Genomic DNA, 20,852 nt, shown 5'->3' on the forward strand with positions numbered 1-20,852 from the left:
TGACTGCTGCTGTGTCTGATCCAAACATCTATGTCTGCTCTCCATGAGCATGAGCAAGGTTGCTGGATCAATCTCCACAGTCATTTCCACCGGTGTGTCTTTACTCCAGGTGACTCCAGAGGGATCGAGATCCTGTAATAAGAGCACTGTAAGTCACTTCAGATAAAAGTGTCTGGCAAATCAATTCATGTAAATGTGAATTTTGTGAATGCTTTTTTTGTGTCTTGGGCAGAAAAATGCTAAATAAAGCTGCTTATTTCTTAAAGCTTTTTTCTTCAATGTTCTACTATAATATTAATGCATGCATACATTTAATACAGTTTCTATTTGGGGTTTTAAAGGGTCAGGTCATCTAAACATATAAATTCAGTCATTAATGACTTGCCTCCATTCTGTTCAATCCTTTGCCTGAACATAAAAGGTGATGTTGGTCAGGTTTCTCCTGCTGGTTTGTGTCCATACAGTATCAGTCAATGGAGCCTGACTTTCAGATTCTTTGTGACATTATTTGATGATACTTTAGAAACTTCTGAAACTCAGGCTTTATTGACTGATGTTGTATGAACAGAAACCAGCAGAACAAACTTGACCAAAATCACATCCTCAATGTCTTTTGGTCTTTCTCTAGATGTTCTCGCTGGCTCTGGGGTCACTGAAGATGAAGAGACCACAGCAGGATCTGGTCCTGATGAGAAAACAAGAGGAGATGCAGTGATGGAGCATTTCACCCATGGCACTCCATCTTCTGCATCCTCAGAGCACACAGCAGTCCGCAGACATTCAGATACTCTAAAGATGCACAAACACAAAACAAAAGCAGTCATTTTAATAGCACAGTGTCGTTTCATTTCTGTATTAGAAGTAACAGAATTATCTTACTTTATATTTTTCCACAGATGCTGCTGTCACCTGCTCCAACACAAAAGATCTGCATCAAATGTACAGCAAACAAGAATCAGAAAAGTGCTGTAATAACGGTTTATTAATAAACTACAACTTAAAATTTAATGTTTTGATGACTGTAGTGTACTCACTGAGAGCCTTTGATGGCAGCATTTCTTCATCAGTCTCTCTGCAGCGGATAAACACACGTGTGTCTCATCTGTCCCTGTAACATCCAGACAAGAGTCAGTCTCTGTGATTTATCTGTGATATACTGCATTTACATGTTGAGATAGATGCTGATGTGTTCACTCACTTTATCCAACACAAGAGCTCCACAATTTATCAACAATACTAATGGTCAAATGAAATAGATAACTTATGTTTACTTAATGTAGATTTATTTATTTACATTACTTACATTCATCTAAAGCAATGTAGACAGTTGATTCTACATAATAACACACACACATCTCTCACTCCGATGTCTGTTCATGTGATTTGCTCTTTTGCAGTTCTCTTAGAATATTTCTCTGTCTCTTATTAAACAGACAATTAATCGTCTTTAAGATGTATATGGTTCATGCAAATCCACTTTGGAAACGTACATATGCTTACTGGAGATCCGCTGTTGGTTTTACATAATAAAACATGTTTTGATGTTGTTTTTCATCACAAATATACTATGATGTTACAGTCTTTATAGCGTCTTTACATCTTAACAAATCAACAGCTTACTCTACAGTAGCTCAACAAATACGATTTTATCACATGGGAACCATGTTTTGTTTTATAATACTCACCTTTGTAAACACCCTCTACGCTGCTCTACTTCACGTTCGATGACGATTTATCCCTTTCCCGTGGCATTCTGGGATTGAAAAGTATCCCTCGATGAACCCTTCAGAATCTTGGCTGAAGCAGTAGGACATCCGGGGATTACTCGCCTACTGTTTTATGGTTCAAGGTTTCGAACGTACTTCTTTCTTCACATACTCTTTTTCCCTACTATATAGTAGGTGAGTAGGCATATTAGAACGCAAATTAAGTATACGTACAACTGAATCTCGCGAGAGTTATTGCAATTCTCGCCTACTCTTTTATGAACGCAAAAGATTCAAACAAAATGTTTGCAATCATGTCTGCACAGAGGAGACGTCGGGCAGCTGCTCGAAGATCTGGTCTTTGGAGAAGGCGGTTTACTTTATACTGGATAAATGTAAGTATTGTTACTTAAAAAGTAAGATTAACTCAAAATTATTTGCATTGCTTGCCAACCCAAACACTTAAGCACAACAATAAAGATAAATGCTGATCAATACTTAATTATATTGCATATTTTCTCACAGAAAGTAATATATATTTAAGTAAATTAAGCAGAATGTAATTTAAAATTTACCAACATATAAATAATTATCAACAAGACATGGAACAATGGAACAATTCTGCAGCTGTATTTGGATGAAGCAGCTGACCACCGTGCCCACCTTCGCCTGTCTTTGCCCTCCATCAGGTCTATCGTTGCTGCACTCAGACAAGAATCTGACCATGAGTGGGACAGGGATATCGAGGTGCTTGTGTTTCTCTACTGGCTGGCTCATGCAGCATCCTACAGGGTCGTGTCACAGACCTTTAATATCCCCATGTCCTGTGACCAAAGCAATAATTGAAATTTTGTGGAGGGTGACTTCTTTTGCGACTGGTGATGACCTGGAGGCAGTGGAAGCAAGATTTGCACAGCTGGCTGGGTCACCAGCTTTCAGCAGGGCAGTTGGTGCAATAGACGGCGGTCATATCCGCATGAAACTGTCGGTAAATAACTCCCACTGTTACAACAAAAGGAACTGTTTCACACCATTTAACTCCAGGCCATCACTGATCACCGAGGGAAATTTATTGACATTTTTGTGGGATATCCTGGGTCTGTGCATGATGCCAGGGTGCTGAGGAACAGCCCTGTGTATACTGCCAGCCTGTACCCACCACCAGGGAAGTGCATCCTCGGGGATGGTGGCTATCATTGTCTGAATGCACCCATTTGCCTCATCACCCCATACTGAGAGCCTCTACAGAACCCTCTACAGGCTCGTTTTAACAGCAAGCACTCCCGTGCCCGTAACATCATTGAGAGAGCTTTCGTGATGATGAAGACACGCTGGCACTGCATTTTCTTCAAGGCCTTAGAGATCAGCCCTGCCTTTGTGCCTGAGGTTGTTGCATGCTGCGCTGTGCTTCACAATCTCGCTCTTCTCAATGGGAGCATTGTTGAGGCAGAGAATGAGGAAGACTATGATGACGGCCCCCCTGAACCTCAAAACCCTCAGGCAAGAGTGAGAGAACATGTGCGGGACAATCTTGCTGCAGCTGTGTCTGCTCCAAACATTTGTGTGGCAGCTCTCCATGAGCATGACTACCCGTAAAATATTACAAAAATCAACAAATTTACACTTCATGTTGTCCATTTCTTGCATAGTTTACAAGTACATGCTAATTTGTTTTGTAGTGTTATCACTTTTGTGGTGTAGTGGGCAAAACCTTTTAACCCCTTACTAGTAACCCCCGGGTCATTATACGAAAACGTGCCATTTTGTGTACCTCAGGAAAAAAAAGCTCTGTAAATCTTAATAAAACATAAAAGAAATAGAATATTTTATATTTTAGTTTCCATAATGTCTCATAATATAAGAATAAATTATTTTCTGTTTCTTTGGTTTTTAAAGGATTTTAATCACATTTTTGTACAAAGCATCTTGAAGAAATGTTGAAAATGGCCTGTCCCTCAGTAAGATTTTTCTAATTCTACTTGCTATCGAGGCCAAAAAAGTCAAACTATCATAAAAAAACATATACTTGTATAAAGCCTTAAGTGTCAGTTCATTAGTCATAAATGGATTTTATTCTTAACGTGTCAAATAAAATAAAAAAAAACACACAATTTAGTCGGATCCCTAGGTTCTCGTCAACCCTGTTACTTTTTATAAAAACACCTCTTTAAAGATAATGGACTGTTCCAAAAGTTGCATCAGTTCCAGGAAGTGACATTATCTGACTTTCATGAAGTTGATGGTAGAAGACAAGTAAGTGTTCTCTTCTTTTTAATGAATTTTCTTTGAGGTTATGTAATGTCTGAAAGACAGTGACACGCTCATTGTGTCAGCCCTGTTACCAGAAAAGCATATGTTAAAAAGTTTTTTGTACATATTTAAAAATTTACATATATGATAATATTTAAGCCTCTCATTAAGGCACGTAATGTAGTGTCATTACCTATACCTCATGGCTAGTAATGGCCGGCAATAACCTTTTTCGTCAACCCTGTTACCGTCAACCCTGTAACCATTCCAGGGTAAGAGGGTTGACCCAAGTACGCTTTTGTGTGTCTTACCCATGTTGTATACACAAGAAGGGTTAAATCAAGGGCAACTGGACTAGGTACGTCCATATTTGAAGCTATTGCCTCTCATCCAAGGGGTTTCTTAATTTCTAAATGACTGATGGGGAGTGCCAGGCATTTAACCTCTGTGGGGTTGTCACCCCTGAGCCAACCCTTCTTGGATAACTATGACCTGGATGACTGAGAATTTTAACAGACATACTTTTCTTACAAATAGTATACATAATATACATGTTTTTACAGTTTTTATCCCTAAAAATCATGTTTTTTTATTTATTCTACTGATAGATAGGCTAAAATATGTTGAGGTTACTGATCTATACTGATACACACAAGTGCATTGGGTTTAATAAATGTGCTTTATAAATCAAAAGTCATTATTTTTTTTATTATGAGAAGTCAATAAATTAACAAGCTTTTCAGTTTGCATTTGGGATACTCTCCATACATGCACTCCATCCAAATAGTTTGAAAAAGTTTTCTTGTCAAAAAATAAATCAAGCTTGTGTGACTTGTATGATTATTTGATGGCATGTGAACTACTTACATTTACAGTATGCTACACAATCATAAATAATCAGGGCTGGGGTGTAACGAAATACATGTAACAGCGTTACGTATGTAAAATACAAAATATGAGTAACTGTATTTCGTTAAAATTACATTTTAAATTAAAGCTGCAAGCAGCGATGAACGGGCCCTCGCACCCGGGCTCACCGGCAGCGAGTGGCTTTAGTTAATAGGTGAACGGTGAGAAATATGCGTTTAAACTCATAAATATAAGTAGAATATATCAATGTTTATTCCATATATGTGCCAATCTTCCTGTTGCCAGCAGGTGGCGCTATCATTATAATGGAATATTGGCCTTCAGATGTGTTCAGGGCAGGACTTTTATCGAACATGTGAGGTTTGGGGAGGATTGGACATTTTATGCCTGAGTTACAACAACATCCTATTTCATGGCGAAACATCGAAATTTGTCAGGCCGCCATGGACACGCCCTTTAACGAAACCTCAAGATCTTCGCAATTTGAGATCGCAAAAGGCTTTAGATTACACTGACCAAGTTTGGTGTTGATTTGAATAAATCTCTAGGAGGAGTTTGTTAAAATCCAACCCCTGAAAATGGCCAAAACAACACTCATTTTGCAGAGAAAATTCTAAATAACTGACTTCCTGTTGGGATTCGGATTTCGTACCAAGAGACTTTTTCGTAGATATTGGTGTGTTACATGTGTGTACCGATTTTTGTACATGTACGTGAAACATAGCTCGAGGCGCACTCCGTCGAAAGTGTATAGGTGGCGCTATCGAGCCATTTTGCCACACTCTATGGAATATTGGCCTTCAGATCTGTTTAGGCCAGGACCCTTATCACACATGTGAAGTTTGGGCAAGAACGGACATTTTATGCCTGAGTTATAACATCTTTTATTCCCGTGGCGAGACATTGAACTTCATCACGGCGCCATGGACACGCCTTTTAACTAAAATTCAAGATCTTCACAACTAAACATCACACAGGTCTTTAGATTAGACTGACCACAAAAAAGACATTGATGTCATAACATTTCTAGGAGTAGTTTGTCGCAGTGTAAAATATTTAACTTCCTGTTGCCAATAGGTGGCGCTATGACTATAACTGAATATTGGCATGTAAATCTGTTCAGGTCAAGAGTCTTATCCAACATTTGAAGTTTGGGGCAGATTGGACATTGTATGTCTGAGTTCCAGCAACTTCCTTTTTCATGGCGAAACATCGAAATTTGTCAGGCCGCCATGGACCCGCCCTTTAACGAAACCTCAAGTCCTTCGCAATTTATTATTGCAAAGGGCTTTAGATTACACTGACCAAGTTTGGTATTGATCTGAATAAATCTCTAAGAGGAGTTCGTTAAAGTACAACCCCTGAAAATGGCAAAAACAACAGCAATTTTGAAGGGAAAATTCAAAATAACCGACTTCCTGGTGGGACCCGGATTTCGTACCAAGAGACTTTTTTGTAGGTATTGGAGTGTTACATGTGTGTACCAATTTTTGTACATGTACGTGAAACATAGCTCGAGGCGCACTCCGTTGAAAGTGTATAGGTGGCGCTATAGAGCCATTCTGCCACACCCGGTGGAATATTGGCCTTCAGATCTGTTCAGGCCAGGCCTCTTATCACACATGTGAAGTTTGGGGAAGATCGGACATCTTATGCCTGAGTTATAACATCTTTTATTCGCATGGCGAGACATCGAACTTCGTCGCGGCGCCATGAACAAGCCTTTTAACGAAAACTCAAGATCTTCACAACTGAACATCGCACAGGCCTTTAGATTAGACTGACCACAAAAAAGACATTGATGTCATAAAATTTCTAGGAGTAGTTCGTCGCAGCGTAAAATATGTCACTTTCTGTTGCCAATAGGTGGCGCTATGACTATAACTGAATATGGGCATGTCAATCTGTTCAGGTTCGGAGTCTCATCAAACATGTGAAGTTTGGGGCAGATTGGTCATTGTATGTGTGAGTTATAGCAACTTCATTTTTCATGGCGAATCATCGAAATTCGCCAGGCCGCCACGGACACGCCCTTCAACGAAAAGTCAGGATCTTCGCAATTTAACATCGCAAAGGCCTTTAGATTAGGCATACCAAATTTGGTGTTGATTTGAAGAACTCTCTAGGAGGAGTTCGTTAAAATACAACACATGGAAATGACCAAAATTACACAAAATATGCTCATAATATTAAAAATAACCGACTTCCTGTTGGGTTTAGAATTTCGCTCCAAGAGTCTTTTTTGTAGGTATTGGTGTGTTACATATGTGTGCCAATTTTCGTGCATGTACGTGAAACATAGCTGGAAGGCTGTTGATTTTCTTGGTATAGGTGGCGCTGTCGAGCCATTTTGCTACACCCTCTTCTGAATCCTATATCAGACGAAAATTTTCACCAGGTTTGACGAGTGTGCAAAGTTTCATGACTTTTTGAGCATGTTAAAGCCCTCAAAAATGCGATTCATTCGGGAGAAGAAGAAGAAGAAGAAGAAGAAGAATAATTAAAGCTGCAAGCAGCGATGAACGGGCCCTCGCACCAGGCTCACCGGCAGCGAGTGGCTTTAGTTAATAGGTGAACGGTGAGAAATATGCGTTTAAACTCATAAATATAAGTAGAATATATCAATGTTTATTCCATATATGTGCCAATCTTCCTGTTGCCAGCAGGTGGCGCTATCATTATAGTGGAATATTGGCCTTCAGATGTGTTCAGGGCAGGACTTTTGTCGAACATGTGAGGTTTGGGGAGGATTGGACATTTTATGCCTGAGTTACAACAACATCCTATTTCATGGCGAAACATCGAAATTTGTCAGGCCGCCATGGACACGCCCTTTAACGAAACCTCAAGATCTTTGCAAATTAAGATCGCAAAAGGCTTTAGATTACACTGACCAAGTTTGGTGTTGATCTGAATAAATCTCTAGGAGGAGTTCGTTAAAGTCCAACTCCTGAAAATGACCAAATCAACACTAATTTTGCAGAGAAAATTCTAAATAACTGACTTCCTGTTGGGATTCGAATTTCGTACCAAGAGACTTTTTCGTAGATATTGGTGTGTTACATGTGTGTACCGATTTTTGTACATGTACGTGAAACATAGCTCGAGGCACACTCCGTTGAAAATGTATAGGTGGCGCTATCGAGCCATTTTGCCACACCCGATGGAATATTGGCCTTCAGATGTGTTCAGGCCAGGACTCTTATCACACATGTGAAGTTTGGGGAAGATCGGACATTTTATGCCTGAGTTATAACATCTTTTATTCACATGGCGAGACATCGAACTTCATCACGGTGCCATGGACACACCTTTTAACAAAAACTCAAGATCTTCACAACTAAACATCACACAGGTCTTTAGATTAGACTGACCACAAAAAAGACATTGATGTCATAAAATTTCTAGGAGTAGTTTGTCGCAGTGTAAAATATGTAACTTCCTGTTGCCAATAGGTGGCGCTATGACTATAACTGAATATTGGCATGTAGATCTGTTCAGGTCAAGAGTCTTATCCAACATGTGAAGTTTGGGGCAGATTGGACATTGTATGTCTGAGTTACAGCAACTTCCTTTTTCATGGCGAAACATCGAAATTTGTCAGGCCGCCATGGACCCGCCCTTTAACGAAACCTCAAGTCCTTCGCAATTTATTATCGCAAAGGGCTTTAGATTACACTGGCCAAGTTTGGTGTTGATCTGAATAAATCTCTAGGAGGAGTTCGTTAAAGTACAACCCCTGAAAATGGCAAAAACAACAGCAATTTTGAAGGGAAAATTCAAAATAACCGACTTCCTGTTGGGATCCGGATTTCGTACCAACAGACTTTTTTGTAGGTATTGGAGTGTTACATGTGTGTACCAATTTTTGTACATGTACGTGAAACATAGCTCGAGGCGCACTCCGTTGAAAGTGTATAGGTGGCGCTATAGAGCCATTCTGCCACACCCGGTGGAATATTGGCCTGAAGATCTGTTCAGGCCAGGACTCTTATCACACATGTGAAGTTTGGGGAAGATCGGACATCTTATGCCTGAGTTATAACATCTTTTATTCGCATGGCGAGACATCGAACTTCGTCGCGGCGCCATGAACAAGCCTTTTAACGAAAACTCAAGATCTTCACAACTGAACATCGCACAGGCCTTTAGATTAGACTGACCACAAAAAAGACATTGATGTCATAAAATTTCTAGGAGTAGTTCGTCGCAGCGTAAAATATGTCACTTCCTGTTGCCAATAGGTGGCGCTATGACTATAACTGAATATGGGCATGTCAATCTGTTCAGGTTCGGAGTCTCATCAAACATGTGAAGTTTGGGGCAGATTGGTCATTGTATGTGTGAGTTATAGCAACTTCATTTTTCATGGCGAATCATCGAAATTCGCCAGGCCGCCACGGACACGCCCTTCAACGAAAAGTCAGGATCTTCGCAATTTAACATCGCAAAGGCCTTTAGATTAGGCATACCAAATTTGGTGTTGATTTGAAGAACTCTCTAGGAGGAGTTCGTTAAAATACAACACATGGAAATGACCAAAATTACACAAAATATGCTCATAATATTAAAAATAACCGACTTCCTGTTGGGTTTAGAATTTCGCTCCAAGAGTCTTTTTTGTAGGTATTGGTGTGTTACATATGTGTGCCAATTTTCGTGCATGTACGTGAAACATAGCTGGAAGGCTGTTGATTTTCTTGGTATAGGTGGCGCTGTCGAGCCATTTTGCTACACCCTCTTCTGAATCCTATATCAGACGAAAATTTTCACCAGGTTTGACGAGTGTGCAAAGTTTCATGACTTTTTGAGCATGTTAAAGCCCTCAAAAATGCGATTCATTCGGGAGAAGAAGAAGAAGAAGAAGAAGAAGAATAATTAAAGCTGCAAGCAGCGATGAACGGGCCCTCGCACCAGGCTCACCGGCAGCGAGTGGCTTTAGTTAATAGGTGAACGGTGAGAAATATGCGTTTAAACTCATAAATATAAGTAGAATATATCAATGTTTATTCCATATATGTGCCAATCTTCCTGTTGCCAGCAGGTGGCGCTATCATTATAGTGGAATATTGGCCTTCAGATGTGTTCAGGGCAGGACTTTTGTCGAACATGTGAGGTTTGGGGAGGATTGGACATTTTATGCCTGAGTTACAACAACATCCTATTTCATGGCGAAACATCGAAATTTGTCAGGCCGCCATGGACACGCCCTTTAACGAAACCTCAAGATCTTTGCAAATTAAGATCGCAAAAGGCTTTAGATTACACTGACCAAGTTTGGTGTTGATCTGAATAAATCTCTAGGAGGAGTTCGTTAAAGTCCAACTCCTGAAAATGACCAAATCAACACTAATTTTGCAGAGAAAATTCTAAATAACTGACTTCCTGTTGGGATTCGAATTTCGTACCAAGAGACTTTTTCGTAGATATTGGTGTGTTACATGTGTGTACCGATTTTTGTACATGTACGTGAAACATAGCTCGAGGCACACTCCGTTGAAAATGTATAGGTGGCGCTATCGAGCCATTTTGCCACACCCGATGGAATATTGGCCTTCAGATGTGTTCAGGCCAGGACTCTTATCACACATGTGAAGTTTGGGGAAGATCGGACATTTTATGCCTGAGTTATAACATCTTTTATTCACATGGCGAGACATCGAACTTCATCACGGTGCCATGGACACACCTTTTAACAAAAACTCAAGATCTTCACAACTAAACATCACACAGGTCTTTAGATTAGACTGACCACAAAAAAGACATTGATGTCATAAAATTTCTAGGAGTAGTTTGTCGCAGTGTAAAATATGTAACTTCCTGTTGCCAATAGGTGGCGCTATGACTATAACTGAATATTGGCATGTAGATCTGTTCAGGTCAAGAGTCTTATCCAACATGTGAAGTTTGGGGCAGATTGGACATTGTATGTCTGAGTTACAGCAACTTGACGTGAAACATAGCTGGAAGGCTGTTGATTTTCTTGGTATAGGTGGCGCTGTCGAGCCATTTTGCCACACCCTCTTCTGAATCCTATATCAGACGAAAATTTTCACCAGGTTTGACGAGTGTGCAAAGTTTCATGACTTTTTGAGCATTTTAAAGCCCTCAAAAATGCGATTCATTCGGGAGAAGAAGAAGAAGAAGAAGAAGAATAATAATAAATATAGCTGCAAGCAGCGATGGCGGGCTCAAGCCACCAATGCCATCGCCACCCCGGTGGCATCAGGTAAACTGTGCCCAGCGGGCACATGCATTCACAATATCCCTCTGGCAGTGAGGTTTTAAAGGATATGGCAGTTAAAGGGTTAATCCGAATCATCTAGACTTTAAAATCACATTCACAGAACAATATATATATATATATATATATATATATATATATATATATATATATATATATATATATATATTTAGTAACACTTTACAATAAGATTTCATTTATAAACATTATGTTAACATGTACAATATTTATATAGCATTCATTCATGTCAGTTAATATTCCAAACTTAAACATTAAAACATTGTTTTGTGATTTTTTTCCAAGCACATTTTACCAATTCCAAACCATATCAATCTTAATAACTACCATTATTTTTTATTTAATCATTTATGAGTGTTATACAATAGTCCAGGAAAGCTGGAAGAGAAAAACTCCTTATATTCATGTGCAGAATTATTAGGCATGTTTTCTTTTACAGATGAAATGCACTAAAAAAGAGTTTTAACTCAAACTATTTTAACTCAAAGTCGAAAATTATGAAATACCCATGAGAAATATCAAACACAAATGCAATACAGAAATGGATAAGTTAAGACTTGACCATTGTACAAAAATGCTGACTGGGTCATGAGGTCAGAAAAGAAGAAGAAAAAAAAACAGGTCAAGAAGAACTGACAAAAAGAATTGCAAAATAATTAGGAATTAATGTGAAGATTAATTTTTAGTCAATTCTGCAAGACAGACTTTTCAGGAAAGGAGGTGGAATAAAAATGAGCTCCTAAATCTTAATCCCGGATTCTGGAAGATATATTCCTCAAACCATCGGACAAGAGGAGGTGGTGCTGGTCCTTCACGAGTCACTCTAATCTGTTCATAAAGCCTATATATAAAGTCTTAATATATAGTATTTCACAATACTTCATGGTATTCTAATTAAATCATTTTTTGGAATCTTAGATCTCTCAGAACCTGACACATTGTAATTCTGAGACTCCAGGAAAGTGGCAGTTCTGTAAAATGTTGGCGCTGGAGACTAAATGCTCCCTGATAGTTTCACACCTAATTCACACACACACACACACACACACACACACACACACACACACACACACACACACACACACACACACACACACACACACACACACACATTACCCACAGTGACAGAGGGACAGAGTGACATCAGATGTATGATAGTTTTTTAATTTTCTATCATCCATATAGTGTTGTATAGTCATGAAACTATGCATATTTCCTCAGAATGACTTGTCTTCTATGTGTATATTTTTTGAAGTGTTTAGAAGCTGCACTTAAAAAAAATAAAAGACATTTACTGGTTACTTTTTTACTGTTATTTCAAAAAATCACCATGACAAAACCATTCAAGCTATTCAAAATTCATCCGCACCTGTACTGTAAGATACATTCTTTAAACAGTGGTAAAAGAGGATGTGGTGCTGATCCTTCAAGAGTCACTCAAAACGTATCTGTCCATAAAGCCTATAAAGAATTATTCTTAATATACAGTTCACAATACTTCAGCTTGTTATTCTAATTATGTGAGGGTTATTTTATCAGTAAAATACATAAAATACATATTATTTTTCTTTGAAAGATTTCTATAAATGATTTAAATCATACTTGTTTCTACAATAATTATTTAAAAGTAATCCTATAGCACCATCTGGTGGCCATTATTGGTATTCAGAATTGCAAGCTTGATTTATATGTTATGATAGTTTTAATTTTATGCTGGCTCTTGAAAATGATAAAGCTATGAAACTTACTGTGCTTCCTTCAAATGATGACTTCTACGTATATAAAAAATTATGAAGAGTTGGAATTAAAAATTTTAAAGATATAGTAAAATAACTATTGTATTTTTTTATGTTACTTTAATAAATCGCTATGGCCACACCATTTAAGGTATCCTAAACCCATTCGCAATTTAACATCTTCAGTATATGGCTTCATGTTAAAACAGTTTGGTGTGAACTACTTGTGTCTTCTTGGAGGAGAATGAATTCATTTACAGGCTAAGTTTATCATAAATCCACAATAACATTTCTGAGTTTTGTATCAATCTGTGTTGTTGTTTGTTTATTTTAATTTTTTTATTTTTCATAGGAAGATAACTGACCCTTTACTCTCCTTTTTAATAAATGTGCTTATAAAACCAAGAACAAGCTATTTATAGCTGTATTTATAAACTGCTTACTAATGACTATTAATATTGGGACAAGGCTTTATAAAGCATGAACTGACTATTTACTAATGAGTGCAGTTATTATAAAGTGTTATCAATGCATTTGCTAATGTTAACAAATTAGATATTATTTTACAGTGTTATCAAATCCCTTAAATGATTTGTAAGTGTTTTGTAATGATTTTATTGAACTACAAGCATTTGTGAAAGTTCTGCTTGCATTACAGCTTAGTCTTGATCTGTGAGCTGAACAGATTTACTGTTACATCCATGAGATTATGTAAATTCAAATAAATATCATGTCACAGGATGTCAGAGGTCAGTATCAAATGAGTTTGAAATTATTATCTGCAGCACAAATAAGGTTTTTTAGGATTTTTTAAAAAAACCTAAAACTGTCAGAAAAGGATAAGGCCTAAGATTTCTATGTGAGTGGCTAAATTTATTTGTTTTTATAACTATAATGCATAAACTATGAAATTATACAAAATGTATAAAAAAGTACAACAGTTATTGTTTTCCAATGTTTTTTATTTATTTAATTTATTTTTTGGGATTTACATAAAAACAAATTAGCCTACTGCAATCATTCTAAACAGCTTGAATAAAACCTGTTAATATTTATTATAGACCACTGTAACTGTGTATAATCTAAGAAACAAGTTTATTATGAAAATAAAAGTGTGTACACCAGATAAATTGGACGATAAAGAAATTGCTAACAATAGTATAATAGAGCATGTTTTAGGTTTTTAGGCGTTTAGATGCAGAAATGGACAAATCAAATGTAAAATCAAATGTAATTGATTTAATTAAATATAGATTAATTCTTGTTAGAGCAAAATAATAAATAAATACGTACACACATTAAAAAAGCCGCCAAGATGAATGAGTTTCCTTTTTTATATGTAGATTAAAATTGAAGACAGAAGCAGCTGGTATATGCGGTCACTTAATATTCAAATCCAGTAGATCCACTTCAGATTTATTTCTCAACAGTTTATGTCCACGTGGCTGTTTTCGTTTATATTCGCCAAGCTATTATGTATTTTGAAATAATCTTGTCCGTGATGTGTTCGTTCTTACGACGAAAGGCAGAATCCTGCAGCTCGAGAGATATATGTTATTCTGCCAGTCGCGTTTTCAAATAGTCTTGCACACTTAAACGGGTCACAAACACCTGCATTTAGCTCGTGTTGTGTTATAATGGGTGTATTGTGTGCATTTATGACAATATTTTATTTGAAAAAGCTCTTAAACAAGAATAAATTCGTTTGTTTTGAACTTGTGACACTGTGCGCGCTGATCGGAGGCATTTCAGATAGGCAGCCGCGAATATTTCATTTTCACACAAACAGTTCAAAAACATCTGAATTTAGCTCCTGGTGTGTTCTAATTGGTGAATTGTGTAATATCGCTTTAATATTTTAATTTTAAAAGCTATAAAACAAGAATAAACTCGTTTTTTTCTGAGCTCATCATTCCACACGCTCCTGCTCAGAGCGTGATTCATCTCTCGTGTTTCTCACGTATCACTGACCACACATCAATTATTAATGAGCCCTGACCTGGTAATAATCATATATGTTGGTTTAGCTTGTCAGTGTGAATTAAATCTAAGTATTTATTTGTATTTTAACCGATTTAAAAATGAAACTAAAAGAGAGTCTCCTCCCTTTCAGTCGAATTTCCCTTTCAGGAATTGCACCTGTAGGGGCGCATTTTCTCTCAGACAATGTAAGTCTCAGCACATAATACTCAAACAGATGGACAGAGTGAGATGAGATGTCTGACAGTTTTTTAATTTTCTGTTATCCATACAGTGTTGTAAAGTCGTGAAACTATCCATATTTACTCAGAATGACTTTTTTTCTGTATGAAAAAAGGTTTTGAAGTGTTTGGAATTTAAAAATGCAGGACAATTAATAATTCCATTTTTACTGTCATTTAAAAAAATCACCACGACAAAACCGTTCAAGCTATCCAAAATCCTTTGGCAATTTAAGTTGTTTAAAATGTTTTGGCATCATGTAGACAAAGTTTGGTGTGTATAGTGTTACTTCTCCTCTGAGCAGTATGCATTAATTCACAGCTAAATGTAAAAAAAAATCCACATTCAAATCAAAATAGCTGACTTCCTGTTGATCGTAGCTGATGACTGTGAATTAGAAAGTTGTCCGTCTTGATAAGAACAATTTTTGTACCGAGTTTGGTGTCTGTAGCTAAAACTAACCCCCCACTTTTGACAAAAGGTGGCGCTATAGAGTGCCTCTTCCACGCCCTCTTATGAACTTTTGCCAGTGTCTAGTTATCATAAATACTGATATGTGTTCTGAATTTCATGAAATTCTAAGTATGTTATATGCCTTAAAATCACCTGAGAAGTATTCAAGTTTGACATGTTGCCACGGCAACAATATTTTTAGATATCAATATCCCCCTAGCAGATTAATATAGGCTGTGTTTTAACATTATTCTGATGAAGTTTGAAGCAAATCGAGTAAAAATAAGATGCTGAATACAAAGCATTTTGAAAATGACACACTTCCTGCTGCCAGTTGGTGGCGCTATAACTTTGACTCCTAATAGTCACATATATGCGATCGACATCCATACAAAGAATAATCTGATGAAGTTTGATTAAAATCAGGAAATGTATGTGGATGGTATTAGACACTTCCTGTTTCTCATTTCTCGCCATAATTTCAACGCCTCGCCACGAGCAAAACCGTTTGAGATATCAAAAATCCCCTGGCAATTTTTCATCCCCAGTGTCTTGAGATCATGTTGACCGAGTTTGGCGGCAATCGAGTAAAAAACCTATGACAAGTATTTCAAATTCCAGAGCATGCGCTTTTTACATAACTCTAAATAGCTGACTTCCTGTTGGGCGGAGCCTATGACATGCAATACGCAAGTTGTTCGGCACGATGAGATCTATATGTGTACTGAGTTTCATATTAATACGTGCAAGTATGTGTGAGCTATACATCAACATTTATGACTGTGTTCCAGGGGGCGCTGTAGAGCCCCTGTGCCACGCCCGTGTCCCAGCCTCTGCAGGCTCTTAAAGGCCACATATTCCAAATTGTGCGCAAACTTTCAAGAGTTTTTGAGTATGTTAAGGACCCCAAAAGCCCCCACAACTTTGACGACAAATATGAATAATAAACCCCAAATAGCCAACTTCCTGTTGGGCGGAGCCTATGATATGCAATACGAAAGTTGTTTGTATTGATGAGTTCTACAGGTGTACCGAGTTTCGTACGTCTACGTGCAAGTATGTATGATATATGGCCCTCCATATTCCAGGGGGCGCTGTAGAGCCCCTGTGCCACGCCCGTGTATCAGTCTCTGCCAGGCCCTAATGGCCGCAGGTTCCAATGTGTGTGCCAATTTTCAAGACTTTTTAAGCATGTTAAGGGCCCCAAAAGCCCCCGAAACCTTGAAGAAAAATAATAATAATAAATAATAATAATAAATATAGCTGCAAGCAGCGATGGCGGGCTCAAGCCACCAATGCCATCACCACCCCGGTGGCATCAGGTAAACTGTGCCCAGCGGGCACATGCATTCACAATATCCCTCTGGCAGTGAGGTTTTAAAGGATAGAGGGGAGCGTAGAGGGGAGCGTGCATTTGCAGTGGCTGGGCCACGACTCTGGAATACCCTGCCTTTAGAGATCAGACTGGCCCCTTCCTTGTCTATTTTTAAATCTTTGCTAAAAACTTTTTTATTTTCCTTAGTGTACTGACTACTGTGTTATGCTACATTTTGAAATGGGTGGTTTTAAATTTTTTGTCTGGTCTATTTTTATGTATGTGTAATATTCTTGCTCTTATGTTAAAGCACTTTGGTCAGCCAGGAGGCTGTTGTAAATGCGCTATACAAATAAATTGAACTTGAACTAGAACTTGAACTTGATATGGCAGTTAAAGGGTTAATCCGAATCATCTAGACTTTAAAATCACATTCACAGAACAATATATATATATATATATATATATATATATATATATATATATATATATATATATATATATATATATATATAACTTTAGTAACACTTTACAATAAGATTTCATTTATAAACATTATGTTAACATGAACAATATTTATATAGCATTCATTCATGTCAGTTAATATTCCAAACTTAAACATTAAAACATTGTTTTATTGTGATTTTTTTCCAAGCACATTTTACCAATTCCAAACCATATCAATCTTAATAACTACCATTATTTTTTATTTAATCATTTATGAGTGCTATACAATAGTCCAGGAAAGCTGGAAGAGAAAAACAGGTCAAGAAGAACTGACAAAAAGAATTGCAAAATAATAAGGAATTAATGTGAAGATAAATTTTTAGTCAATTCTGCAAGACAGACTTTCAGTAAAGGAGGTGGAATAAAAATGAGCTCCTAAATCTTAATCCTGGATTCTGGAAGATATATTCCTCAAACCATCGGACAAGAGGAGGTGGTGCTGGTCCTTCACGAGTCACTCTAATCTGTTCATAAAGCCTATATATAAAGACTTAATATATAGTATTTCACAATACTTCATGGTATTCTAATTAAATACATTTTTGGAATCTTAGATCTCTCAGAGCCTGACACCGAGTAATTCTGAGACTCCAGGTAAGTGGCAGTTCTGTAAAATGTTGGCGCTGGAGACTAAATGCACCCTGATAGTTTCACACCTAATTCACTTAACACACACACAAACACACACACACACACAGACACACTACCCACAGTGACAGAGGGACAGAGTGACATCAGATGTATGATAGTTTTTTAATTTTCTATCATCCATATAGTGTTGTATAGTCATGAAACTATGCATATTTCCTCAGAATGACTTGTCTTCTATGTGTACATTTTTTTGAAGTGTTTAGAAGCTGCACTTTAAAAAAATATAAGACATTTACTGGTTACTTTTTTACTGTTATTTCATTATGGTTATTATGTTATAACCATTCAAGCTATCCAAAATTCATTTGCATCTGTTCTGTAAGATAAATTCTTTAAACAGTGGTAAAAGAGGATGTGGTGCTGATCCTTCAAGAGTCACTCAAAACATGTCTATCCATAAAGCCTATAAAGAATTATTCTTAATATACAGTTCACAATACTTCAGCTTGTTATTCTAATTAAGTCAGAGTCATTTTATCAGTAAAATACATAAAATTCATATTATTTTTCTTTGAAAGATTTCTATAAATGATTTAAATCATACTTGTTTCTACAATAATTATTTAAAAGTTATCCTATAGCTCCATCTGGTGGCCATTATTGGTACTAAGAATTGCAAGCTTGATTTATAAGTTATGATAGTTTTAATTTTATGCTGGCTCTTGAAAATGATAAAGCTATGAAACTTACTGTGCTTCCTTCAAATGATGACTTCTACCTATATAAAAAATTATGAAGAGTTTGGAATGAAAAAATTTAAAGATATAGTAAAATAACTATTGTATTTTTTTATGTTACTTTAATAAATCGCTATGGCCACACCATTTAAGGTATCCTAAACCCATTCGCAATTTAACATTTTCAGTATATTGGCTTCATGTTAAAAAAAAGTTTGGTGTGAACTACTTGTGTCTTCTTGGAGGAGTATGAATTAATTTACAGGCTGATTTTATCATAAATCCACAATAGAATTTCTGAGCTCTGTATCAATCTGTGTTGTTGTTTGTTTATTTTTATTTTTTTATTTTTCATAGGAAGATAACTGACCCTTTACTCTCCTTTTTAATAAATGTGCTTATAAACCAAAAACAAGCTATTTATAGCTGTATTTATAAACTGCTTACTACTGACTATTAATATTGGGACAAGGCTTTATAAAGCATGAACTGACTATTTACTTTTTGAGTTTGAAATTATTATTTGCAGCACAAATAAGGTTTTTTGGGATTTTTAAAAATCCCTAAAACTGTCAGAAAAGGATAAGGCCTAAGATTTCTATGTGAGTGGCTAAATTTATTTGTTTTTATAACTATAATGCATAAACTATGAAATTATACAAAATGTATAAAAAAGTACAACAGTTATTGTTTTCCAATGTTTTTTATTTATTTATTTATTTTATTTTTTTTGGATTTATATTTAAAAAAATTAGCCTACTGGAATCATTCTAAACAGCTTGACTAAAACCTGTTAATATTTATTATAGACCACTGTAACTGTGTATAATCTAACAAACAAGTTTATTTTGAAAATAAAAGTGTGTACACCAGATAAATTGGACGATAAAGAAATTGCTAACAATAGTATAATAGAGCATGTATTATGTTTTTAGGCGTTTAGATGCAGAAATTGACAAATCAAATGTAAAATAAAATGTAATTGATTTAATTAAATATAGATTAATTATTGTTAGAGCAAAATAATAAATAAATAAATAAATTAATACGTACACACATTAAAAAAGCAGCCAAGATGAATGAATTTCATTTTTTATATAGATTAAAATTGAAGACAGAAGCAGCTGGTATATGCGGTCACTTAATATTAAAATCCAGTAGATCCATTTCAGATATATTTCTCAACAGTTTATGTTCACGTGGCTGTTGTCGTTTATGGTCGCCAAGCTATTATGTATTTTGAAATAATCTTGTCCGTGATGTGTTCGTTCGTACGACGAAAGGCAGAATCCTGCAGCTCGAGAGATGTGTTATTCTGCCAGTCGCGCTTTCAAATAGTCTAGCACACTTAAACGGGTCACAAACACCTGCATTTAGCTCTTGTAGTGTTACAATGGGTTTATTGTGTGCATTTGTGGTAATATTTTATTTAAAAAAGCTCTTAAACAAGAATAAATTCGTTTGTTTTGAGCTCGACACTGTACGCGCTGATCGGAGGCGGAGATTTCAGATAGGCAGCCGCAAATAATTCATTTTCACACAAACAGTTCAAAAACATCTGAATTTAGCTCTTGGTGTGTTCTAATTGGTTGATTGTGTGATATCGCTGTAATAATTTATTTTTAAAAGCTTTAAAACAGGAATAAATTAGTTTTTTCTGAGCTCTTTACTCCAGACGCTCGTGATCACAGCGGTGATTCATCTCTCCTATTTCTCACGTATCTCTGGCCAGAAATAATTTATCCATGAGCCCTGAACTGGTAATAATCAGATATGTTGGTTTAGCTTGTCAGTGTGAATTAAATCTAAGTATTTATTTGTATTTTTAACCGATTTAAAAGTGAAAGTAAAAGTCCGGGAATTTAACCTGTAGGGGCGCTATTTCTCTCAGACAATGGAAGTCTGAAGCACATATACTCAAACAGAGGGACAGAGTGAGATGAGATGTCTGACAGTTTTTTAATTTTCTGTTATCCATACAGTGTTGTAAAGTCGTGAAACTATCCATATTTACTCAGAATGACTTTTTTTCTGTAAGAAAAAAAGGTTTTGAAGTGTTTGGAATTTAAAAATGCAGGAAAATTAATAATTCAATTTTTACTGTCATTTAAAAAAATCACCACGACAAAACCGTTTAAGCTATCCAAAATCCATTGGCAATTTAAGTTGTTTAAAATGTTTTGGCATCATGTAGACAAAGTTTGGTGTGTATAGTGTTACTCT

This window comes from Carassius auratus, chromosome 19, assembly GCF_003368295.1.
Source record: "Carassius auratus strain Wakin chromosome 19, ASM336829v1, whole genome shotgun sequence".
Lineage (NCBI taxonomy): Eukaryota > Metazoa > Chordata > Actinopteri > Cypriniformes > Cyprinidae > Carassius > Carassius auratus.